Below are 26,932 nucleotides of genomic sequence, written 5' to 3' on the forward strand. Positions count from 1 at the left end.
GACACAATATTGCAGAAAAGGGCATTAAATTTGGGAGAGCCTTTGTTGGAGGAAAGCATTTTATCAATGAAAATGGCGAAATGCGAAAGATTTTGCGTTGCAGAGCTGGGTTGTTCTTCTGGACCCAATGCTCTCTTGGGTACTAAGAATATTATAGAGGTTCTCCGAGCCAAATATTTGTCTGCAGGCATTCCTGTTCCCCAGTTCCAAGTATTCTTCAATGATCTGCCTACCACTGATTTCAATTCGCTCTTTAAGACCCTGCTTCCCTCTGTAACGGCCGATGGGAATTACCCAGCTACATCATATTTCGCAGCAGGAGTACCAGGGTCGTTCTATGGAAGGCTACTTCCAGACCAGAGTATTCAATTTTTTCATTCTTCCTGTAGTCTTCATTGGCTTTCTCAGGTATGTTTTCGCAGCATACATTACTGAGACACACCCATTTAACCCTGATATGATATGGGGTTTATATGGGATTGTATATGCTTTATAAAAAACCAGAGGGGTTAGAGTATGTATGCCTTCGTAGACTTAGCAGTCAAATCGCTGCGCGGAGGTGGGTCCTTTGTCCCACAAACAAGGGGTCTCATACACCAATTTGGTGTCTGGCTTAGCGGTGACCTTAAAAATGGATAAATAATAAAAATAATAATTTATTTCTAAGATTATTGTTTAAGTTAAGTGATGGTCATTTTAAGATTGATAGCAGATTTTGGGAATATTTTAAAATTTGATGGGCACTTAAAAAAGTGAATTGTTTTATTTATGGTATAAATAATCATCTTTAAGTTTAATTGTTCATTTTAAGATTATTTTGGAATTTAATGGGCACTAAAGATATCGATTATTTTACCACCTTCAAAAAAATTCAGAATCTGATGGAAAGAGGACAATTATTGACTTCCCTGGTGACCTATTCCCAGAAATCTATGGAAAGAGGACAATTATTGACTTCCCTGGTGACCTATTCCCAGAAATCTATATAAAGATGCTTTCTTTGTGCAATTATTTTGATTTAATAAACATAAGAATGTTCTTTGTGTAATTATTTTGATTATTAAATTTACTAAAATATACGTACTCTATTTCTGTAGATTTAAACCTATAAACTATAAAACTGATTGGTGGATTATATTTAATTAGTTTGAATTACATTTATTTTTATTTTGAATTATTTTTGTTTAGATTATAAATTTTGAAAATATTTCAAAATTAGATGAGTGATGTTAAAAGAAAATTTAGCGTAGTTTATTTGGTAGAAATATATATATATAGATGTATTTTTAGGGTTTTCAATTAGGCTTAGAGAATTATAATAAACAATGTGATCATTATAGAATTATAATAAACAATGTGATTTGAATGGTTATGTGTTTTGTATTTTTTCAATTCTACTAAAAGTATTACACTCTTTTCTTTCACTCAAATATGGAATAACAAATCAATATAATAGGAATGAGATCTCTTATTTTCTTAGTGGTTTGGTATTTAACATGTTAAGGTTTCTCTTGCACACTTCAACTTTTCTTTAGGGTTAGGGTTTTGAACTCTCTAAATTTGTCTTAAAAGACCTATGCCTAACTCCATATATATGAGTAATGGTAGATGACATGGCATCCACTCAATATATGGTGGTCAGGCATAAGTTAACTTGTGGGAGGCTTAACTTCCTCATATAGAATCTTAATGAGATGATGACAAAATTTATATTCATATAGAAATGTTGGAGGCCTTGAAAGTTTCCTTGCAAAATTTTGACGCAAAAGCAATTATTTAATGTCCATAACAAACTCTAAAAGTTCATGTACGTTAAATTACCGCAATAGATCTTGCCACTAAAATGGACCCTGCAAGAATAACTCTCGATCCCTGCTTATGTTTGCCTCTTCTCTCGATCCCCTGATCTCTGCCTATTTCCATGGCCCCTCTGGAGTACTATCTAGGGGGGCATCCACCTCCCCCTCCCCCCTGCTTGATGCTACCATTGTCGCCTTCTCTTCCCTACTTTAATTCCAAATTTGAGAAAACCTTGGCCTTAGCTAACTTGTCAAAGAAATATGCTACCAAAGTTAAGGCGTACTAGTGTTTGATGGTTTGAACAATGTAAACTTTGAAACGGGAACTATAAACTCAAAACGGGAACTCTGGCCAAAAACCCGAAAAAACAACAAAAACAGTGCTAAAAACGAAAAGTGTGTATACTAGAACGATGGTTTTTTTTAAGGGTCAATTTTGAACATGTTTTAAAAATGGAAGTGAAAACGAAATTTCCGTGCAAAAAACACCTTGAAAACGAAAAGGTGTTGATACTGGAACGATGATTTTCTTTTTTAGGGTCAATTTTCAACATTTTAAAAAAATACTAGTAAAACCGAATTTTTATGTGCAAAAAAAAGTTGTTTATGAGGAAAAAAACACACTAATGTTTTTGGTAGAATAACATTTTTCTCTCCTAAGTATAAATTCAACATGTTTTCAACCATAACATGCTAGATACAAAAAAATTGGAATTTTTTCAACCATAAAATTAAAAAACCATGACATTATGAACAAATTACATGACTAAATGAATCAAAATGTCATTATTTGTATATTGAATGAAACATACATTATATCTTTAATTTAATGTTGCATTATAGATATTCTAAACAATAAAAATTATCATAATTAAGACATATAATCCAACAACATAAAAATGACTCATAACTTTTGATTTAACACCATATGGAAATCAAAATTTTTATTTCAAGATACGATGCAAACATCAGTTATATAAATTGTCTTAGACAATTATTCAAAATCACTCATATTTTCTTGCACACCATTAGAATTCACATTTTCAGATGAATGACTGGATGCTGACGAAGATGTTCCATATTCTTCTCTTTCATCAACTAGTGCCCCATCTGAGTCCACATGCATGCCCACCATTTCAGGTTTCAAAATTCTTCTAGATCTACGACTGGTTTTAGTAGACTCCCATCTCAACACTGTTTCTTCTGGTAACAACCTTTTCAGAATCTCTATCGTCTTGAAGCGAAGAGTTCCTCTCTTTGTTAAATTGAAGTCATAAACAAGTATGTCAACATCCTCCAATTTTAAGATGTCTGTGCGGCGACAATTTATATTTGTACCCTTTCTTTTTCTCTTTTTGCCATTTTTTTTGTCAACTACCATCTCTGGCTTATACACACCATTGAATGGGTGTGTATTTGTGGCATACCAATGTACTTCAACACCTGTAACATCCTCATTTTCTGTAAAGACCTTTATAACTTTAGCAATCCAGAATGGATAGCCATTGGGATCTCCATCTGCTAGTACTGCGATTGATCCAAATTGGATCCATAAAACGACTGTCATAGAACCATGACTATATCGGGATGAAACAAATCCTTGAAGAATCCAAAACAGCAATCGAAAACACCCTGAACCAGTGGCCATGGCAGCCGGCGCGGAACGACGAGGACCTTGGTCAAAGCACACTGACCAAGGCCCATGGAGACTGCACAGGAGGTCAAAATAGCCCCTGGGAGCCCCGGATCGGGAAAAGGAGCTGATTTTCGATGCGCATTAGCGCTTAGCGCTAATGCGCATCGCTGGGCAAACAGGGCCGAAAAGGAGGAGCCTTAAGCACTCGGTCACGTTGGGAGCCAGAGGACCGTGGGCGGAGAAACATAAAGTGCCATCGTACAAAGGTGGGACCCACAACCTGGAAACCGGCGGTTTGATCGGGGCACCCTTGAACGGTAAGCGGTTTTGGAGAAAACGGAGCGAGCACCCTCAGCGATCGATGCATGGCAGCGGAGGTGAGAGAAAAACTGCCGCGATCGCGCGTTATCGGTCGAGCAAGTCAACCGCGCTCGGCGTGCGAATGACGTTGGATCTGGAGGAGCCCAGATCGGACGGCTGAGATTGCGTCTGATAGACAGAGCGGAATTGACAGGGAATTAAGCTGCGATTTAAGAGGATTTGGAATCCGTTGACTGCCACGGTGGAGAAAGAAACGAATCGACGAACAGGCTGGCGCTGTTCCAGTGAGGACACGTGGCTACTTCCTGAGCGTTCATGCTGACGCCGAACAGGGAATTCCAAGCACATAAGCGACAGGCGAATCGACGCAGGCGGGAGAGGAAACAAACAGGCATGGAGGTCGAGTGGCTAAAGCCATGAACAAAGACAGTGAATGGGGATTCAGAGAGAGAGAACAAAGAGTCCAAGAGACCAAGAGAGACAGTGAACAGTGAACCCTGAGAGGAGGACTGAGCACAGAGAGTAGTAAAGCCAAGCAGAGGAGACAGAGGGCCGAGCTGACCACAGGCAGCATCGAGCACCAGAGAGCTTGAAGATTCAAGAGGAATCTGTCCGGATTGAGCATCACAGTTGGCTCTTTCCACTGTAGACCGAGGGTCACAGAGCTTGTAGGAAGAACAAGAGTCTGTGTACTCCAAGTGGCTTGGGGAATCCAAGAACCACCTTGCCAAGCAAAATCTGCTTCAGGAGAACTCATATTGAGTCCCTGTATTGTAATTTCTTTGCTCAAAGACATAATAAAACAAGGCCACCACTGAAGCTGGATCGGAGACGTAGCCCTGGAGAATAGGGTGAACTCCTTATTAAAAAGTGTTTGTGTCTTTGTGTTGCTTACTGTATTTCTCTGCTGTCTTTCCATTTATTTTCTGTGTATTGGCAATATGATCGATCCGTTGTTTCAATAACACAGAACACACACACCAGCACATGGGTCTGTAATACCTTTTTGTTTAATAAATCTTCACTGAGGTCACTCATAGGGTGATTATCAGATCAAGTGGTATCAGAGCTCTAGGCTGTAAGGTTAGACAAGCTTGTGTTGGTTTAGCTGTGAATGATCACTAGATCAAAGCTCAAATTAGGAGAAGGAGAGTTGGTGGAAACTAATCCTGAAATTGGGAGAGTCTATTCTCGAAAGACAATGTCAGAAGAAGGTTCTATAGGGCCAAACCGTCAATTCATAGAAAGTTTCTTAGCTATAAAGTATATGGTAGAGGAAATGTATAGGGACTTTAGAAAGCATAAGGGTGAAGATTCATCAGGCTCTAAGCAAGATAAAGAAGAAGATGAATCTCATTCCCATGACCACTCCAAAGGAAAGGGGAAAGAAGAAAGCTTCCCTACACCTCCTAGTAGCCCTGTGCATAATAAGAAGGCATCTTTGATTAAGTTAGATGTTAAATTTGATTTGCCTATATATGATGGAGAGTTGAATGCTGAAAAGTTGGACAACTAGATAAGACAAATTGATGTGTATTGCAGAGTACAAAATATAGACTCAGACAAGAGCAAGATTCAGTTGGCAAGCCTTCGCCTAGGGGGCACTGCCTCGGTTTGGTGGGAAGGCAGAACCAAAGCTGATATAAGGAAGCATGGTAAGACCATCTCTGTCTGGAGTGACTTTGTTACTGCAATAAAAAAGCAGTTCTATCCATTGGCCTACATGCAACAAGCCATGATGAGTTGGCAAACTATTCGACAGTTGAAAGGGCAAAGTGTACAAGGGTATACTCAAGAGTTCAGAAAGAGAGCATTGATGTTGGGTATTTCATTAGACTCACCAGAAACTCTTTTGAAGTACATTGGGGGTCTACACAGCTACATGAGGCACACCATCCTCATGTTTAATCCCACTAATATAGATGAGGTATCTGTACAAGCTACTCATCTAGAAGCTAGAGGAAAGAATGGAAATCTAGAAGTTGGGGGACCATCCCAATCCACTGTAAGCAAGAGCAAGGAGAAAAGAAAGCAGAAGTGGAAAGCAAAGAAGGCTAACACTGCACAGAAAGGCAAAGCCTCATGCACTCACTGTAAAAAGGAGAGGCATGATGATGAGCATCGTTGGATTCTGCATCCAGAGCTGAGACCTAATAAGTCCGAGGGCAAGAAGAAGAAGACTGCTGCAGCGATTCAGAAAGATTTTGGGTCAGACTCGGGAGATGAAACAATCATTGCAGCCATAGGTATAAAAGGTTATCTGCTTTAGAGAACGCTGAAATCAAGAAGCAGGTGCAGGAGTTGCTCGAGAAAGGGTTCATCAGGCCTAGCACATCACCATGTGGGTCACCAATCGTTTTGGTGAGGAAGAAAGATGGCTCGTGGAGAATGTGCATTGATTACCGAGCACTGAATAAAATAATGATAAAAAATCGTTATCCCCTTCCTCGCATAGATGATCTTTTAGATCAATTGAAAGAAGCTGTTTATTTCGCCAAGCTGGATTTGTACAGTGGATACCATCAGGTCAGAGTTGCAGAGCAAGATGCATGGAAGACTGCTTTCAAAACAAAGCAGGGATTGTATGAATGGCTGGTTATACCTTTTGGCTTGACCAATGCCCCTGCTACTTTCATGAGATTAATGAATGATGTACTCAGACCTTTTCTTGATGATTTTGTTATTGTGTATCTGGATGACATTCTGATTTTTAGTAAAACGTGGGAAGAACATTTAAAGCATGTTAAGCAGACATTAGATGTTTTGAAAAGAGAAAAACTTCATGTTAAACTCTCCAAATGTGAATTTGGCAAAACCTCTCTAAATTATTTGGGTCATATAGTAGGGGGAGGTGAATTGAAAATAGATCCCTCTAAAGTGGCAGTGATTGTAAACTGGCCTAAACCCAAGTCTGCTACAGAAGTGAGAAGCTTCTTAGGAGCAACACAGTATTGGAGGAAGTTCATTTCAAATTTTTCCTCAATTGCAACTCCCTTACATGCTTTGATAGTATTGAACAAGGTGTTTCAGTGGGGAGGCAAACAGCAGGAAGCCTTCGACACCTTGAAACAAAAAATTAGTACAGCACCTGTACTAGCACTGCCAAATCTACAAAGACCATTTGAGATCCAAACTGATGCGAGTGACTATGCCATGGGAGCAGTGTTGACACAACACGGTAAACCCATATGTTATCATTCTGAGACTTTTAATCATGCAGTAGTTAACTATCCTACCTATGATAAAGAATTGTATGCATTAGTTCAGAGTGTGAAAAAGTGGAAACATTACCTAATGGGCAAAGAAACAGTAATACATACTGATCATCAGCCACTTCAATATCTACACTCCCAAACTAAGTTGCAACAATCAAGACATTACAGATGGATGGGTTTTCTACAACAGTTTCATTTAGTCATCAGATATAAAAAGGGCATACATAACAAGGTTGCAGACATGTTATTTAGACCCATTATAAATGCATCTACCATACTTAAGCATAATTCTGTGCTACATGAAATCTACATAGAACAGTATGCTCAAGATATGGACTTTAAAGATGTATATGCAACTAATTTGAGTCAAGGCAAAAGAGTAGAAGAATTGGACTATCATGTAAAGGACCGACTCTTATACCATTGTGGGAAACTCTGCATTCCACAAATCGAGAGAGCAAAGATAATTAGAGAAGCACACACTTCTCTGATATCAAGTCACTTTGGGATAAGTAAAACAGTTGCACAGCTGCAAAGGTTCTGTTATTGACCTAGAATGAGTGAGACAATTTCTAGATATGTAAAGGGGTGTGCTATGTGTGCTAAAAGCAAGCCCAGCAACAGAAAACTAGGCTTGTACACTCCATTGCCAGTTCCTTCTCACCCTTTGGAAAGAATTTCCATGGATTTTGTTGGAGGGCTGCCTAAATCTAGGAAAGGTCATGATTATCTATATGTTGTTGTGGATAGGTTCAACAAAATGTGTATTTTGATACCCTGTAGTAAACAGATTACAGCTGAACAAATTGCAAAATTATTCTTTGAACATGTATGGGTTCATTTTGGATTACCCGCATCTATTATATTTGACCGAGACACCCAATTAGTGGGAAAGTTTTGGTCCAGTATGTGGGAGCTAATGGACACCAAATTAAAGAAAAGCACGAATTTTCATCCACCAACAGATGGCCAGACAGAAGTAGTTAACAGGATAGTGATCCAGTTACTGAGAGGATATTGCAGCAAACACCCTAAGCTTTGGGATGAACACTTGTGTTATGTGCAGCATGCTTACAATAGAGCCAAACACTCTTCTACCCAGAGATCTCCTTTTGAGACCTGCTTTGGTTTCATACCAAGGTCTCCTTTGGATTTTGTCTTTGGTAAAGATACCATGGTTGATGGACACAGTGATGTGGACAAAGCAACTAGGTTCATTGAACAGATCCAGGAGATCCACCAGGCAATACAGGAACAGTTGGAAAAGAGCCAGGCCAAGTACAAGGCTAGGCATGATAAGCATCGGATGGAGCATAGTTTTCAAGTTGGAGACCAAGTCTGGCTATATATCAGCAAGGACAGGATGCAAGGTGAAGGTAAGAAGCTAAAACCTATCAGGTATGGACCCTATACTTGAGAAGATTGGTGAAAATGCTTTTCACCTTGATCTGCCAGCTTACATGCACATCTACTCAGTCATGAACGCAGATTGCTTGAGGTTGTTTGAACCTTCAATGATTGAGGACCCTAAAGAGCAGAGTCAATTGCCTTCTATTGATGACCTACTACCTGAATATCTTAATGAGTTGCAGGAAGACACAGTGCTGGATAGGAAGGTAAGGACGACGCGCAGTGGACAGGTGGAATACCTCAGAATTGGGCTTAAAGGTTCGAAGCCGAGCAGTGCGAAGTGGATTGAGATTGGACAAGTGAGACAACAGTTTCCTCACTTAGTCGATGCTTGAAGAAAACCAACTTTTGGTGGTCCAAAAGCTTTTCAGTTGGGAGGCCGTGATCCAAATCGGATCCATAAAACGACTGTCATAGAACCATGACTATATCGGGATGAAACAAATCCTTGAAGAATCCAAAACAGTAATCGAAAACACCCTGAACCAGTGGCCATGGCAGCCGGCGCGAAACGATGAGGACCTCGGTCAAAGTACGCTGACCGAGGCCCATGGAGACTGCGCAGGAGGTCAAAATAGCCCCTGGGAGCCCCGAATCGGGAAAAGGAGCTGATTTTCGATCGTTGGGCAAACAGGGCCGAAAAGGAGGAGCCTTAAGCACTCGGTCACGTTGGGAGCCAGAGGACCGTGGGCGGAGAAACGTTAAGTTCCATCGTACGAAGGTGGGACCCACAACCTGGAAAATGATGGTTTGATCGGGGTGCCCTTGAACGGTAAGCGATTTTGGAGAAAACGGAGCGAGCACCCTCAGCGATCGACGTGTGGCAGCAGAGGTGAGAGAAAAACTGCCGCGATCGCGTGTTATCGGTTGAGCAAGTCAACCGCGCTCGGCGTGCGAATGACGTTGGATTTGGAGGAGCCCAGATCAGACGGCTGAGATTGCGTCCGATAGACAGAGCGGAATTAACAGGGAATTAAGCCACGATTTAAGAGGATTTGGAATCCGTTGACCGCCACGGTGGAGAAAGAAACGAATCGACGAACAGGCTGGCGCCGTTCCAGTGAGGACACGTGGCTACTTCTCGAGCGTTCATGCTGATGCCGAACAGGGAATTCCAAGCACATAGGCGATAGGCGAATCGACGCAGGCGGGAGAGGAAACAAACAGGCATGGAGGTCGAGTGGGTAAAGCCATGAACAAAGACAGTGAACGGGGATTCAGAGAGAGAGAACGAAGAGTCCAAGAGACCAAGAGAGACAGTGAACAGTGAACCTTGAGAGGAGGACTGAGCACAAAGAGCAGTAAAGCCAAGCAGAGGAGACAAAGGGCCGAGCTGACCACAGGCAGCATCAAGCACCAGAGATCTTGAAGATTCAAGCCTTCCCATAGAGGAATCTGTCCGGATTGAGCATCACAGTTGGCTCTTTCCACTGTAGACCGAGGGTCATAGAGCTTGTAGGACGAACAAGAGTCTGTGTACTCCAAGTGGCTTGGGGAATCCAAGAACCACCCTGCCAAGCAAAATCTGCTTCAGGAGAACTCATATTGAGTCCCTGTATTGTAATTTCTCTGCTCAAAGACATAATAAAACAAGGCCACCACTGAAGTTGGACCGAAGACGTAGCCCTGGAGAATAGGGTGAACTCCTTATTAAAAAGTGTTTGTGTCTTTGTGTTGCTTACTGTATTTCTCTGCTGTCTTTCCATTTATTTTCTGTGTATTGGCAATCTGATCGATCCGTTGTTTCAATAACACAGAATACACACACCAGCACATGGGTCTATAATACCTTTTTGTTTAATAAATCTTCACTGAGGTCACTCATAGGGTGATTATCAGATCAGCGATCATGCAACCCTCCTTAATATCTTGTACTGAACCCCTGTAAAGGTCTTCCATAGCTTCACGTTGTGCACGAGATCTTCTGGAACCAATATACATCTCTCTTTCCTCTGCCTGTGAAGAATTAATAATACCTTGAGATTGTTGCTGTTCAACAATGTTTATTTCCTCATGTTCATTTGACACATTTTGTGGCCAAATAAATGGACTTTTCAAAGGTATATCTTCATCTGTCGTTGTTGAAATGATATCACTTTGATTATTGAAAAATGACTCCCACCAAACTGAATCAGCAATGTCAAAGTACTCATATGTATATCTAATACATTTTTTAATTTCTTCTAGGTAATCAGAATAATTTATATCTCTATTTTGTCTGTGTGCATTATGAACTTCACCAACTGATTGTAATAACAATATTTTTGATGCAAATATTGGATGATCTGGAATGAACTTCAAAAATTCCAAACCTGATGACGGTGCCCATTCTGCAGTAGTTGAATACTTCTTGCCCCATATTAGTGTTTTCCCATCAATTTTTTTGATACAAAATTGATGTTGGAAGCTAATGTCATTAAGTTGTTCAATGCATTTCTCCTCACCATGCGATCCCAGAATAAACCTTCACATGTCAACAGTTTCTTCCAACACATCAAAAGTAGGCTTTGGCATGTATGATTTCTTAATACATTCAATTAATGATGGCAAGCTCCCAACTTCCTTCCTCCTCAATGTGACTGAAAAACGACTGAACATCTGATCAATATGGTCATGAGTGTGCCCAACAAGAAGGAAACCAACCTTTACCTTATGAAAAATTCTCAATTCAACAAGCATGTTTAGATATCCAAAAACAACCTGATTTTTGTTTTCACGACAAGTGTTGTCCAATTGTAGATACAAAACTTCAGGAAGATTACTAGACCAATGAGAAAGCACATCATGAATTATGGTTATTATCAGATTTGCATCATTATGAATATTTGGAGCTGTGAATTACACCCTTGGCATCATTTTCCCATTGAAGACCATACAACCGACCAAGTGACACTGAATAAAATTTTCCTCCTGTAAATTTTTGGGTGTGCGAACAAAATGTGGTCAAAGTGTTTTCTTCTGCTCCATACCATCAATTATCAAACCAAATATTTATTCGGATTATCATAACACTTCTTTCAATGCTTGTACAACTTTTTCCTTTCACTTGTTTGTTGTTCGCGATGCTCCTGAAGTTCTTTGACAATTGAATCTACACAACATAAAAGAAATCCATTAAGAAATATGTTTTCATAGTTGATGACTATACAATTTTAAAAGTTAAAGTTATGAATGCTTACCTCTTTCTGACCCTTCACATTTGTCCCTTTTTGATTTAAGAGAAGCACATGTACTGCAAATCCCCATCCTTGTCTTCTTAGGAATACGAACATTGTTGAATTCTTTCTTCCATACCTTCACAAAATATTGATATGTAATAAACCGAACATGTCCCTTAGCACCTTCTGCATATTATTTGTATAAGTTGTATATTTCTCGTCTTGAAAAATTATCTGGAATATGTATTGTATCTCTATTTGGCATACACTTTCCATGATTTGAAAAGAAATCTTTCATCCATGACATTGCAGTATTTGATAATGGCCCAAACTGTCGTTTATGGCGTACTTCTGAATAAAATGTGGGATCCTTTTCCAAATTTTCTTGAATTCTCGAGAGACAAAAATTCTCCATCGAATGAAACATTTTGAAAGCCTTTCTACAGATAAATAAAGACCCAATATGATAATCATAACCTGACAATGTAGATTGCATGCACCCAACTAAATATGAATTTTGCATGCTTTTATTCATTGATAAATATCTCTTCCTTTTCTCTAATGCAAATTTGAAATCCATATGTTTCAAGCAATCTTTTTGACAACATTCACTTGAAATGAGAGCACCGATATAACTTCTTCTCGTCAGATATTCTGCTCTACCCCTTGTATAACTAGAACATCTTGCATTGATACGAAAAGGTCTGCTCCTACTCCTCGATACAATATTTCTTGGCAACATCTCCATCATTGGATCATCATTAAGAGGAATGTTATCCACACTATGATCAGTTGTGCTTTTCAAATACTGACTTGGAGGATATTCTTCATCTTCCCCTTCTTCAGTGCTACTGTCATAGTCCTTAGAATTGGGACTAAATGGAAAATTTGACTCGATGTTTATTGGATATTCTTCCTCATGTGCATTATCAGTGCTGCTCTCATAGTCCATAGAATTAGGACTACGTCGAAAATGTGACTGTTTACTTACTGAAAATGCTACATCATGTCCTTTGTCACTGCTACCTTTATAGTCATTAGGATTAGGACTAAGTGCTTCATCCTGTCCTTCATCACTACTGCTCTCATAGTCCATAGGATTAGGACTAAGAGGACACCGTGACACTCCATTCTTTTGAAAATTTTCATCATGCTCTTCATCACTACTACTCTCATAGTCCATAGGATTAGGACTAAGTGGACACCGTGACACTCCATTCTTTTGAAATTTGTCATCATGCTCTTCATCACTGCTGCTCTCATAGTCCATTGGATTAGGACTAAGAGGACACCATGACACTCCATTCTTTTGAAATTTTTCATCACGCTCTTCATCACTGCTACTCTCATAGTCCATAGGATTAGGCATGGCACGAATTGTAAACGGTATCGGAGTTTGCTTCCAATTTGTCCTTTTTCAAAAATGTCTGGTTCTCCTGTAAGAATTTCAACATTGTTAGGTGTGAGAAGACCTTGACTGCTTCGTTCAGTGTTAAATAAACAGTTATAATCTTTATATTTTGTTTTTTCTTCATTGTCTTTTCTCTTTCTCCTTTTTTCTGTATATTTCTTTTTCTTCTCATTTTAATCAATTTTAAAGTATTTTTTTCTTACTATTTTATTTTTAATATATTAATTTTATTCTAAATATGATAAATAAAATTAATTAGAATTATAAATTTAAGTTATAAAATAATATATATTAAATAGTAATTAATAGTTATCAATTTATATGTAATTTAGCACAACAATAACAATAAAAAGTTACAGTAACAATAACAACAAAGAAACTACACTAATATATAGAGACCTAATTTTTAACCATAAAAATTTATTTGTATTTTAGTATGAGGATTCTTAATTTTTAAATAAACTTTATTACAATATGGTGGTTTATCAATATCATATATCCAAAAAAACCATATTTATTTCAAAGTCAAAAGAAATTATATATATGTATTTAATTTGATAACTATTTTTTTAATTAAATTAAAAAGCTAAAATTGCATAACTATTTTGACTATTACTAACAATATTTAAACAATATTTCATAGATATTAAATCTCTACCATCTATCTATTACTAATTGATAATTACATTAAAATGATAAAAACCTTACTTCAAAATAAAAACATTTATTATAATAATTAAGTTTTCCAATTTTATTTTTTAAAAACATGGCATCCATATATATTTGGAAACTCATTTTCAAAAAATCCCAAAAAACGTTTTTTTACAGGTAAAGGAATTGATAATTAGTCACGATTATTTGAACTGGTTTTAAAGTCAATGTCTCTTTGTTGTCATTATAATTTTTAAATTAGTATTAACAACCATAAATAAGCTAATTAGAAAATTTTTAACTTAGAAAATATCATATTCTAAAAACACAAGAAAGATCTCACTCTTATATTTTATATATATATATATATATATATAATACACTGTCATATATATATATAATACACTGTCATCTAACTTGTACAAGTTTTCACACACGTGACATTCTTTTCATTTTGCTTAAAATTTGCCATAGATTTTTTAAACGTTAAGTAAAATTTGCCATAGATTTTTAAAACGTTAAGGCTATTTTTAGGGTATTATATGGATTAAAAAAAACAATCACCACAATATAATTTAAAATTGTAAAAACATTTTGTTATTAAATTACTCCTCATATCGTGAGACAAAATTTTCAATGTTTTTGATTTCTACTGCATTTATGTTGTAGATAAATACTATATTGTTTAGGTTATTATGCCAACTATAGTAGTTTTATGTCAGAAATAGTATAATACAAAGATATTGTTATTTTTTAGTCTAAAATATTTTTTTTACTAATGATCTAGTTTTTTAGTGACACTCTATAAATGTAACCATCAATACATTTTAAATGATAAATAAATAAATAAATAAAACTAGAGTTAGTATAATACAAAGATATTGTTATTTTTTAGTCTATTTTTTTTTAATAATGATTTAGTTTTTTAAGTGGAATAGATGTAGCCATGTCTTTCATCGCTCTCCTCCACAGCTGCTGAACGCACGTGACCTAGCCTGGGTGAACGCTACTCTCAGCCACCTTCCAGCGGACCCCTGCCGCTCCAATGGAGTAAACGGATCCTTCAGAAGATGGAGATCCATCAACAAATCATCAACATGAGCAAGAAGAATCTACAAATGCTTTTGCATCTCTCATTTCTGCTATTGGAGCTCCAAAATCTAGGCCACCAGTAACCAAGTTTGTGAAGAAACTTGATGACATTCCTAAGATATCCCTCCCTCCGACTCTCCCTCAACGAGCAGCGTTGTCCCTAGCAGAACGCGGTCTGGTTGGCTAGTTGACAGGTTTATGGCCATCCCTCAAATTTGTACAGAAATGGGTAGAAAGAAACTGGACTTCATCAATCACTGGGAAAATCTCCATCAAGTTCTGTGGAAGAGGTTACTATACCTTCCATTTTGAAACAAAACAAGACCATGATCTAATCTTTAGGAATGACCCATACTTCATGCGAGGATTATATTTAAACAGATGGACCCCTGATTTTGATCCTGAAATGGATGTTCCCAACGTTGTGCCAGTCTGGGTTAGATTACCGCATCTCCCTCTTCACTATTGGGGAGATGAATCAATAAAAGCTATTGGGAATGTAGTGGAGAAATACATTGACAGACGTGAACCAAAGGAGAACATGCAAGCGTGCACAAGGATCTGTGTTGAAGTTGGTCTAGGGAAAGGCCTCCCGGAGGCAGTAAAGATCAAAGTAGACCAATGGATGCATATACAACAACTAGACTACAAACAAATACCATTCAAGTGCAAGGTATGTCATGAATATGGTCATTTTGCAAATAGATTTCCAAAAAAGCAAGAAAATGAAAATGCTAAAGAATCCAAAACCAAATGGGAACAAGTTAAAAGGAAAAAATCATCTAACAAACAGACCATTCCCCATTCAACCCAACCTCAAGCCACCTTAGAACCTTCTCCATCCTCGCCCAATATTGATAACCCTTCCTCCCTTTCCAACCCCAACCCCTTCGGCCCCTTGGAAGAGCCCTTTGCTCCCCTTTCTCCCCCCTCCTCCTCTCATCCCCCTCCCTCCTCCCTTATGCCTTCAATCCCTATTACCCTTCACACCCCTCCTCCACCATCTGTGGACAGAATGTTAACTAGAAATCAATCCAAGGAATCCCTCCAAACCCTCGAACACAAAAAAAAAGTAGGAAGAAAATCCAACAAGGAGCTGAGAGATGAAGCGGCAACTAAAGAGATGGCATTAGGAACGCATCAACCCATGGAATCTTTCTTTGGGAAAAGTTCTGGGAATAATGAAAAAAATCAAAATCAACACAAAGGGAAAGGTCCCTCATCTCACCAAACAAACAAGTAATGATCATGGTTTCTTGGAATTGCCATGGATTGGGAACACCCTTCAAAGTGAATGCAACAAGAGATATTTTAGCAAAAGAAACCCTAGATATATTCATGCTTCAGGAGACCAAATCAAGCTGCCAGGAATCATAAAAAATGATAAAAAACTTAAAAAATTATGAAGGAACAACAAATCAGGCCATAGGGGCCTCAGGAGGAATTTGTACACTATGGAAGAAAGGAAAATGGGAAATGATTTAGCAAAAAAAGGAACAACATTGGATCCGAACAAATTTAAAGGAAACAAACACCAAGGAGAAATATTGTTTTATTAACATATATGCTCCAAACCACAACAGGGAAAAAGAACAACGCTAGAGCACAATGCAAGAAACTTTAAATGAAACACGAAATAGAAAAGTAATTTTGGGTGGGGACCTCAATCTGGTCCTAAATATTGAGGAGAAATTTGGAGGGTCCTACCATGTAGATCCATCGAGGGAGGCTCTTGAAACAATTATGGAACAAAACAAGCTAATTGATATCCCCTCAAGTAATGGAAAGTACATGTGGAATAACAAGATGGTGGGCAAAAACAATATAAAAGAAAGATTGGATGGAATATTAGTTCAAGAAAACATCATCTCAAGTTTCAATTCAACAAGATAAAAAATTATTCACACCACGAAATCTGACCACAAGCCGGTGGCAACCACTTTTGGAATGATGGACAACCAAGGGTCGTTACCTTTTAAATACTGTCCAATATGGGACAGCAGTGAAGATTTTAGAAAACTAATCTCATAAGTATGGTCACAGAAGGTTACAGGCTCGCCTTACTTTGTGTGGGAAACCAAACTAAAAAAATTGAGAAAAGAAGTGAAGATATGGGCAAGAGAAAATGAAAAGCAAAATAAATAAAGAAGGGCAGAGCTGATTAGAAAAATGGAGAACTTACAAGAGGCAAAGGAAAATAAATAGGAAGATAAACAAGACTATCTACATGAAAAGGAACTCTTTTGGGAAATATACAGAGAAAATAGAAAATAAGAAGAAGAGATGAGATTAAAGTCAAGAAGCCTATGGCTAAAAGCAGGGGATAAAAACACAACATTCTTCCACAATTCCATGAAAATGAGAAGAGCAAGAAATCAAATTGACAAAATCCAAGTAGATGGACAAGAAGTTAAGGGAGTGGAGGAACTAAAAAAAGAAGGCCATAACCGCTTTAAAAACATCCTAACAACAAATGGAGAAGAAGTAGACCATGATAATTTTCTGCAGCGTACTCCAAAAAAGATAAGTGAAGGACAAAATGCAAAAATAATGAAAGAAATTTCAGAAAAGAAAGTAAAGGCAGCAGTATGAAGCCTCCACCAGGATAAGGCACCAGGCCCAGATGGCTTCACAATAGCCTTTTATAAGCAACACTGGCAAACAATAAAAAATTGACTTATTAAGAATGGTAAGGAATGTTTTCAAAAACAAAAGAATGGGAGGCAACACAAAATCTTCCTATCTGGCATTAATACCAAAGGAAGCTAACCCCTCCACTTTCAGTAGATTTCGGCCAATCTCCTTATGCAATTCTTCCTACAAGATAGTAACAAAGATTATAGCGAATAGAATAAAGAAAGTTCTTTTGGAGATAATATCGAAAAACAAAGGAGGTTTTGTCCCTAACAGGCATATCATCGACAATGTTATCGTGGTCCAGGAAGCTATTCACTCAAGCATGCTGAGAAAAGAAAAAGGAATTATAATAAAATTAGACATGACCAATGATTTTGATAGAGTTAGCCTCTCATACCTCATGGTTGTCCTAAAGAAATTCGGGTTCTCAAAAGAAATTATAGAGGTCATCAAGGCTTGTATCACGGATCCATGGATAGCACCACTTATAAATGGAAGACTCAATGACTTCTTCCAAAGCTCCAGAGGATTGAGACAGGGATGCCCCTTATCTCCATTTCTATACATTATAATGACAGATACTCTAAGTAGAGCATTGGATAAAAAAAGGAGAGAAAGAACCATAACTGGTCTGCAAATTTCAAAAGGAATAAAAATTATCAATCACTCTTTGTTTGCTGATGATACACTCCTATTGGGAGGTGCCTCAAGCATAATTTCCCAAAGATTCAAAAAAGTTATGGATAACTTCCTGCAGGTCTCTGGTGGTCTTTTAAATAATACTAAGTGTAGAATTTATGGTTGGAATACCTCTCCCAGAACCATGCAAAGAATCTCACAGATTCTCGAGATCCCTACACAAGAAAACTGGAATCATTTCTTCTACCTTGGACTACCCATTTCAAAACAAAATCTGAAAGCTGAGTTGTGGAGTAAACAAATTGAAAAAATGAAAGAAAAATCCAAAATTTGGGAATGATGTGGCTGAACATGGCAGACAAGGTAATTTTAATTAAAGTTATGCTCACGATGCTCCCAATATATCAATATGCTACAATTTTGGCTCCGGCTAGTGCACATAAGAAAATGGAACTAATTGTAAGAGGCTTCCTTTGGCAGGGAGGAAAACAAGAGAATAAAAAATTTAGTTTGGTAAAATGGGAGCAAGTAACTTTGCCTTATGATAAAGGAAGCTTATCAATAAGGCTGCCCAGCTTGATGAATGTTGCTTTTAGGAATTAAAATCATTTGGAGAATGATAACCGGCAAGGAGAGATGGCGGAAAAAAACACTAGCTTCAAAATACATGAACCACCCAAGAACAAATCTGATGTTCGAAAATATCCCAATAAGACTGTGTATGCAAGTATGGAAGCTTGTGAAGAAAATAATACCAACAATCAACAAATACATCTCAAAAATACCAAGCAACAACAAAAATGTCAAGATATGGGATGATAGAATAATGGGGAAGGAGCCTTTAAACCTTCTCTTGGGCCATGAAGACATACAAAATTGGATGAAGGATAGAGAAATCACAACTCTTCACTCCATCTCTAGCTGGGAAAATCGAAATTGGCAAGAATGGTATCTTCCAAGTATTCCTCCAAATCTAAAAGGTCAATAGGACAACCTTCTGCAACACCTTAAAGGAGCAACACCTACAAGCATGGAGGAGGATGGCACATTTGTATGGGACCCGAGTGGAGGAAGCTATACAATTAAGACCGGATATATTGCTCTATAAGAGCAACAAAATCAACAAGATTGGGCACCATGGAAGTCTATATGGAAAACTGAAAGCCTCCAAAAAATCAAAATTTTCATATGGACCCTGCTAAAAAGAAAAATTCTCACTACTGAAAACCTCAAAAGAAAATGATTTTCTGGACCGTCAAGGTGTTTGATGTGTTTAAAGGAAGAAGAAACTATTCAACACCTCTTTCTGGAATGCATGATCATCAAAGAGTGTTGGAAGCAACTAATAAGTCCCTTGGACACTGATCTAAACTTCTCCAAAACTTTCATGGATTTCTTCATAGAATGGAAAAAAAAAAACCCTACTCGACAAAGAACAAGACAACCATTAAAAGGTTTTGGGATTTCCTCCCAGCTGTTCTCTGTTGGAAAATATGGATTTCAAGGAACAAAAGCATCTTCAAAGATCAGGCACCAAAAATAGGGAAGATATTGTAAAAAACCTTGGGGCCTCACCGCTGAATTTTTAAATATGAAGGGAACAACAACAATAGAAAATAATCTCCTACAGCAAGAAGAACGAGATTGGATCAGCAAGGCAACAATAAGAAACAATGGAAACGAAAATCTCAGGGACACACCTACAACACAGAATTGGAAAATCAGATTAAATGAGGAAGAGTTTACAAATTGGAAAGGAAACCAAAATAGATTTTTCCTATTCTTTGATGGGGCCTCTAAAAATAATCTAGGGAAAGCAGGTGCTGGAGGCATCATAAACAATCCCTGGGGGAAAATGCTGCTCTCCTATGAATGGGGACTGGGGGAAACTACAAACAAAAAAGCAGAGGCTTATAGTTTGCTTTTGGGTTCAATGATACTTAAAAAAAAAGCTATCAAAGACCTAATAATATTGGGGGACTCGACAATCATTATAGAAGCAATGACTAGCAAAAAAATCCTACAAATGCAACCATGAACATGATCTTCAAATGAATAAGAAATAATATGGAAAGTGCAGTCAAAGTCACTTTCAAACATATTTTAAGAGAGCATAACAACACAACTGATCATTATGCTAATATGGCCATTATCAGAATGGAAGGAGAAATAAGAGAGAATGATGAGGTATAACATAACTCAATCCCATAGTTCTTTCCAATCAATGATAATGAAAAATAACACATTCCTCCAAAAAAATCAGATGATCAACAACATGAAGATTCGAAGGTCCATAGCAAATCAGTGCACATAGATAACAACAACCCAAACAACATGGAGATCACGTGATTTATACCAAAAAATCCTGAGAAAATCAAAGTTTGATCTCAGCCCGAAGTCCAAGGAGGATAAGCCACTCATTCCCTAGCAGATTTGCACGAATCACATTTTTTATGATAGTTATCTCAACCGCGTTCCTTCTATAAAATACGAGTCCTCCATTCCCATATTCATATGCAGCCCTGTTATTGCGAATTCTGAGGCCGCTGTTTTGCACTCTCCTCATCGATTCCCTGGTTGCACAAACCATCTTGAAAGCCTGAGCATTTCCCTCGTCAAACCTCTATCAAGCAACCAGTGCGAAGAGTCTCCCTTCTTATGCGCTCACACTACAGACAGTCTCCTGACCAATCCTCTGTGTGTTAAGTTTTTTAAGGGAGAAAATTTTGTCTTTGCAACACTCATTGCAACTCTCCAACAAGCCCACAATATAGTTAAGCCTCGCATTGGTGACTTAATCCAGCTCCAAGAAGGGGGAAAAACCATTCAGCCAGCCGAAAGCATAAGAGGAGTCACCAGTCCAAGGAAAGTGAAAATCGACTAAGGCTTAGCACAAATAGGCAACTCAGGAAGCATTACAACACCATAAAGAATCAAACTACAAAAATAGAGTTCAACCCGGTGGAGAAAGCAGCTCAGAATGACAGTTGCGCTACTTGCAAAGCAAACAAATTCATGATCAGAAGACTTAAAGAAACAATTCAAGACCTCAGATATGAGATGAAGATGGAGATCAGCTACCAAAAGATGCAATTCGAGAACCAGAAAGCGTAAATCATAGCCCTCAAAAACAAATGTGTACATCTAGAGGAGGCAGTTACATTCATCAAAAACTCCACTCTAAGCCAGGAGGGAGAAAACTCCATATATCAGGGCAAAAAGCAAAGGTCCCAACAAGAAAACTCTGTAAACCAATACTAAGCAGCAACTAGTTCTACAATAGGCTTTAAATAATATGTCATGCAAGTTTATGTTGTTACTATGTTAGTTCGTAAGGCAATATGCTAGAATAGTCTTAAGTTCTATCAAAATTTTGAGATTCAAGCATTCAAGTCTTTGGAACTGCGCTCCCACTCTCTTTCTATGGCTAGAGTCTAAACACTCTCGAGTGTAATAGGAGCTAGCTCCTTTTTTCTTTTTGGAAATACAAAATTAACCGTTTTTTTCAAAAAATAAAATATAAAAAAATATTAACTGATTTTTTCAAAAAATAAAATATAAAAAAATATCTAATTTTTTAAGTGACGTTAATAAATGTAACTATCAATACATTTTAAATGATAAATAAATAAATAAATTCAAAATTAGTATAATACTTTATTATATTTTAGTATAAAATAATTTTTTTACTAATGATCTCTGATCTAGTTTTTTAAGTAACGTTTATAAATTTATCCATCAATACATTTTAAATGATCAATAAATAAATAAATGATCATGTCAAACGCACTTGTAATGTCAAACCATAAAGCAATAATTGGATGCATCTGGCTAGTCAACGATAAATACATTCACCAAAGTCTTGCCTCTATTTAATTAATACTATATGGAGAAACCCAGAAGCCTCTTTCACAATTCGTCAATTTACGTAGCCCTAATGGAATCTATTACAACCAAATGCGTGCCAACCAACCAAACTCGATGGGAAAGATAACCTAATGACGACAATGATATCTTATAAGTTTTTAAAGAATATGTGAATTTGTCCGTAACGTTGATTTATTACGTTTAAATTACTAAAAATGAAATGAAAACCTAATAAAAGAAATTAAAATAATAAAAATATCAACCAAAATTATATATTTATTAAAATAATAAAAATATCACACAAAATTATATAAATTAATATAATATGTATTTTAATTTTTTTAATAAAGATAAATTTGGTGAGAAGATGTATTAATAAATTAAATTTATTAGTGAGGCGTATACACTATTTTTTTTAGATTTGAATTTGCAATTGGTAAGAGATACATATTTTTAATTATTAGGTCCACTTATTTTATACTTTTTTTTTTTAATATAAAATAAAAATCCAGAGAAATTTATTATGGAATTATAATAAACATTGTGATTTGAATGGTTATGGATCTTGTACTTCTTCTATTCTACTAAGAGTATCCCACTCCTTTCTTTCACTCAACTATGGAATACCAAATCAATATAATAGGAATAGGATCCCCTATTTTCTTAGTGGTTTGGTATTTAACATGTTAAGGTTTCTCTTGCACACCTCAACTCTTCTTTAGGGTTGGGGTTTTGAACTCTCTAAATTTGTCTTAAAAGACGTATGACGAACTCCATATATATGAGTAATGGTAGATGACATGGCATCCACTCAATATATGGTGGTCAAGGCATAAGTTAACTTGTGGGAGGCTTAACTTCCTCATAAAGAATCTTAATGAGATGATGAAAAAATTTATATTCATATAGAAATGTTGGAGGCCTTGAAACTTTCCTTGCAAAATTTTGACCCAAAAGAAATTATTTAATGTCCATAACAAACTCTAAAAGTTCATGTATGTCAAATTACCACAATAAATCTTGCCACTAAAATGGACCCTACAAGAATAACTCTCAACCCCCTCTTTTGTTCGCCTCTTGTCTTAATCCCCTAATCTCTACATGTTTCCATGGCCCCTCTTGAGTACTATCTGGGGGGGCATCCACCTCCCCCTCCCCCCCTGCTTGATCCTATCGTTGTCGCCTTCTCTTCCCTCATTTCCTCTCTTGCCCCATGTCCGTGATCGTCTTTCAATATCTAAGTTTGTAAAACGCTTGGATACCATTCCAAAAATCGCCTGGACCCCTTTTGTTCTTCCACAAGGCAACCCTTTCCCTTGTCAAGTGAGGTTTGTTAGGGTAGTTGACCAACCTCTAGCCCTCTCCAAAAGTGAGGCACAAATGGGTAGAATGAATTTACTAGTCTCTCAAAATCAAGGGGCAAGTCTCTTCTTTCTTTTGCGGAAGATGGATTTATACCTTCTACTTTGAAACCAAGGAAGATAGAGATTTAATCTTTAGGAACAAGTCGTACTTCATGGATACAAGAGGCATTTATCTAAATAGATGGACTCTGGGCTTTGATCCAAAGCTTGACATTCCTAATGTGGTGCTGATCTGGGTTTGTCCACCTCACCTCCCACTTCATTGCTGAGGAGATGACTTAGTCAGAAGAATAAGAAACACAATTGAGAAATACATAGATCGAAGTGAACCAAAGGAGAACATGCATTTTTGCACAAGTATCTCTATGGAGGTTGACTTTAGAAAAGGTCTTCCTAAAGTAGTGAAGCTCAAGGTTGAAAATTGATTGCACATTCAACAACTTGACTACGAGCAGTTGCCCTTCAAATACAAGGTTTGTCGCGAATATGACCATTTTGCTAATAGATGTCCAAAATAACCAGTAGTAGAATCTCAAGAGCCCTGTGAGGAACAATGGGAAATGACTAAATGAAAAAATAATAACCATAGAAAAAAGCCTAATTGAAATGGGCCATCACACTTTGGTATAACCCCTTCGACTCTAGTGCACTTAGTGCTTACTCATTCAAACCTCGTCAAAGCCACCCCCTTGGCCCACTTAGGTACCTCCATCCCTAGCTCCTCTAATACCTTTGAAATCATGGCTAACTTACCTTCAAATCCATATGAACATCAAACCAAAACCACTGAGAAAGAAAATGTGGAAGCCCTAGACGAAAAACTCCCTTCAATCCAGCGAAGCAATGATTTCCAAATAGTAGTTCTTGAATAGAGAAGCCATATCCCTCTTCCCTCATTAAATTATGAAGAGATATTAACGACTCAAAGGTCGATGCATGACGACTTTATTTCTCTCTTCTTTGATCCACCCCTTGTCTCCCTGATCCAATCAACTCCCACTTTTGCTAGAATTATGACCAAAACTAAAGTTAAAGAAATTGCAATGCCATCAAAAGCACCACAAAGAAGATCTAGAAGAAAATCTAATAAAGAGGTCCATGATAAAGTAGCAGAAAAAGATATGGCAATGGGCACCCAACAACCTATGGTTTAATTCTTAAGGAAATGGCAAGCACTGAAAGAACCTCATACCCAGGCAAGGAGAATTAAGGGATTTGCCTCCATCTCTCAATGTAAATAATGATTTTCATCTCTTAGAACTGTAGAGGCCTTGGGAATGCTACAAAAATAAGTGCACTAAAAGATCTAGTAAGATAAGAAAAACCCACAACTCTATTAATCTAGGAGACTAAATCAAGTGAGGAAGAAATGACACGTATACTCAAGAAAATTGGCAAATATTTTAAAGGGATAACAATCAGTGTGAGAGGTGCTTTAGGAGGTTTGAGCTTAATATGGAACCACACAATTTTGGGCTTCTAAAATACTCATTGGGAGCAACATTAGATAAAGGCATATTTTCATTATAAAGAAAATGGGAAGGCATTCTCACTTTATAACATTTATGCCCTGTTACACTATAGAGACAAAGAGCAATGTTGGAACTCCTTAACAGTTAAGCTAGAATCAAAAGGTGGGAATTCTACTATAATTGTAGGCGACCTCAATTTAGTAATGAATTATGAAGAAAAAAGAGGATGTCTCTACCGTCCTGACCTAAGTAGAGACAAAATATAAAATATAATGGTTGATCATAGTCTTATGGACATCAAATCAAGGAATGGTTCACCTGGAGCAATAGATGAATTGGGCCTGGCAATATCAAGGCATAGTTGGATCGGTTCATAGTTCACATTGATCTCATAGCTAGATTTGTTACGACATCTTCAAATATTTTATCATCAACAATATCATACCACAAACTTGTAAGTACAACTTTTGAGGAAAGAGAATGTTGTTGCATAGATTATCCCGGTAACTGAGGACAACCTAAGACCACGTCACTGAGGATCCTAGATCCTCCCACTTTAGGTGATAAGGGTTGGTCTCCCTTTCACCACAGTGGGTAATCCATGGTGATAGTCAAAATTGAATAGGCGTTGTAGAATAAATGTAAATTAAATAAATTTTCTAATTAAACAGATAGATAGGCCAGATTATTAAATAAATAGTATTTTATATAAATAATGTTTTTTAGGAAATAGAGGTGGTAGGCATATAACATGTGAAAGCTTATTAAAAATAAAATATGATTGTGACCAAATGAAGTTTAAATTAATATATTATATTTCTCATAGAACATGAGAGTTTAGCAAAAATTAAAAATTAAAATAAGATGAAAAGACAAAAGTTAGAAAAAACTAGTTTAAATGAATTTAATACAAATGGTGTAGTTGAAACAATACGACATCAAGTGCTATTATTAATCATCCCGCAACAAAACAATTAAATTATTTGATTTACTTTTACCAAATAGTAAATATTGGAACAACTAAACCAATTTTACTGTGTGAGAGATTAACTAATCTGATTATGTCAAATTATTGGTAATCACCACATATTACCAGTAAAATAAAAAAATGAAAAATGAAAAATAAATTAACAATAAAAAATAAAATAGGAGGATTGGTTTTATGATATTTAAATTTATGTGAAAATAAAACCCTAAATAACATGTATTGTTAGAGTTCCGTTCTGCAACCAATAAATTCAAATATAATTTAAAAACTTCAAATAACATGTATTCAAGTATTTAAATCATTATTGCATGCAATATTATTGAATAATCATGTTATATCAATACCCTGCACAATGAACCAATAAATAAAATCTCGCATACAAATAACACACAAAAAAATAAATAAAGAAATATATATTATTAAATAAAATTTCTCACAGTCACAATGAACAACATCATTGTAGCAAGTACATGATGGTCCTAAAAAGAATAAGTCTTCATCTCCGATGCACCACCATCCTTCAATCTGCCCAAAAAGGTCCGCTTAAAAAAGGTGCCTGGAACAATCTTCTACCTCCTCTTTTGAATGGTTGGAAGTTCATTTTATTTTTAGTTCCCGTAACTTCCAGTAAAATTACATTACGTATTATTATAACTAAATGAAACATATATTTATTTCTCTCGTTAATTTCCCATTGAAATCTTCATTCAATTAATTATTAAATTGCCCATGGTAAAATTTTTGCATAAAAAAGAAAAGAAACATAAAGATATATATATGTGTGTGTGTGTGAGATAAATAATAACGCATACTTATAGAATTCTGAGTTTGAAATGAAATACGAAATAAATATATAATAAATTCTAGATTTCCATTTCAATATAAAATTTGAATAATTCTCCTTTCAATGCTCTTTCATGTTAAACTCATGCCTGCACATTTTCCATTCACCATTAGTTCCATAAAAATAAAATCTGAAAATTATTAAAAACATAATTAAAATGATATAACTTTAAATAGAATTTTTAAATATATATGTTTTTTTAATTTTAATTATGTCTCATATATTTTTCCGAAGAAATAGAGTTCGTAATTTCTATTAAAAAGATAATAACAGAGATTACATGTTGTAGATGCCGAAGCATATGCTATAATGTGGTAGTATACCACTTACAATAACCAATACTTCTGGGAAGTATGCAGATACAGCCCTCAGCAGGGCCTCCAGAAGATAAAGCCCACAGACAGGGCAACCAGATACAGGGTATGTAA

General features: G+C 36.6%; 1 pseudogene; it reads left to right on the forward strand.

Annotated features, from left to right (window-relative positions):
• Nucleotides 1-72: 72 nt before the first annotated feature.
• Nucleotides 73-26,932, forward strand: LOC149232783 (putative methyltransferase TCM_000336 pseudogene; annotated as a pseudogene).

Source organism: Pinus tabuliformis, chromosome J (assembly GCF_031772625.1).
Source record: "Pinus tabuliformis cultivar Carrire ecotype Pingquan chromosome J, CPIR1, whole genome shotgun sequence".
NCBI lineage: Eukaryota > Viridiplantae > Streptophyta > Pinopsida > Pinales > Pinaceae > Pinus > Pinus tabuliformis.